This window comes from Chrysochloris asiatica, unplaced genomic scaffold, assembly GCF_000296735.1.
Source record: "Chrysochloris asiatica unplaced genomic scaffold, ChrAsi1.0 scaffold00215, whole genome shotgun sequence".
In the NCBI taxonomy this organism is placed as follows: domain Eukaryota; kingdom Metazoa; phylum Chordata; class Mammalia; order Afrosoricida; family Chrysochloridae; genus Chrysochloris; species Chrysochloris asiatica.
Genome location: NW_006408733.1, coordinates 5546611 through 5547732, shown reverse-complemented (window position 1 = coordinate 5547732; position 1122 = coordinate 5546611).

Here is a 1122-nt window from a genome sequence, read left to right as displayed (position 1 = left end):
TGGTGTTCATAGTCAGGGTACACAGAAGTCCCAGGTTTCTCTAGACCTGTTATCCTACCATAATTATTAATAGTGTCCCTATTACTATCAAATAATTCCTAGTGTGGTGCTATAGGATAAGCACTGGACTGCTAACCACAAGGTCGGTGATTCAGAAACCCTATTCAGGATCGCTATAAGTCAGAACTGACTAAACAGCACTTAACAACAACATCAATACTATCAAAAGTGCTCTATTTCAAATACAGTGTCTTCACTGTAGTGTTATACTGTTGCTGTTGTTAGGTGTCATCGAATTGGTACAGATTCATAGTGACCTTATGCACAGCAGAACTAAACACTGCTCAATCCTGGACCTACCTCACTACTGTTGCCACACTTGAGTCCATCGATGCTGCCACTTGGCCAATTCATCTCACTGGGGGGTCTTCCTCTTCTTCTCTGACCCTCCACCTTACCAAACATGATATCCTTCTCCAGCGACTGGTCCCTTCTGACAATATGTCCAAAGTATGAAAGACGAAGTTTGGCTATCTTGGCCTCCAAGGAGCACTCTGGCTGCACTTTGTGCAAAACGGATCTATTGGTTCTTTTGGCAGCCCATGGCACTTTCAATATTCTCCTCCAACACTGATAGGTAATAGATCCGAAGAGGAAATTAATATATAAACCCATCTAGTCCCATCAATAAACCCTCTCTATAAACAAACTCAAAACCAAATAGTGCTTTTACTATCATAGAATTTCTGGTAAGTTAATACCGTTTTAACAGACTTCAATAGAACTGACTCTGTCATATGTTGCCAAGGGGTTCTGGTTTGATAATATTAATTTTGTTATGAGTTTTGTTAGTCTAGTCTTCTGGATTATGTTAGTTTAGACCACAGGAAGTAGGTTATGTTGTTAAGAACTACTATAATGCACCATTGATGAAGTTTATTTATGCCCAATGGTGTTCCTCAAACCAACTTTGTCTAAGTCAAAAACAACACTGACCTCTTAGATTCTGAGAAAACAAATAGGGTTTCTTTTTTATTTCTGCTCTTTTCCCTTTGGAAATTGAAGTTAACACACCAAGGTTTTTTGTTCTTGTTGTTTTAAATATTATTAGTGTGACTCTCA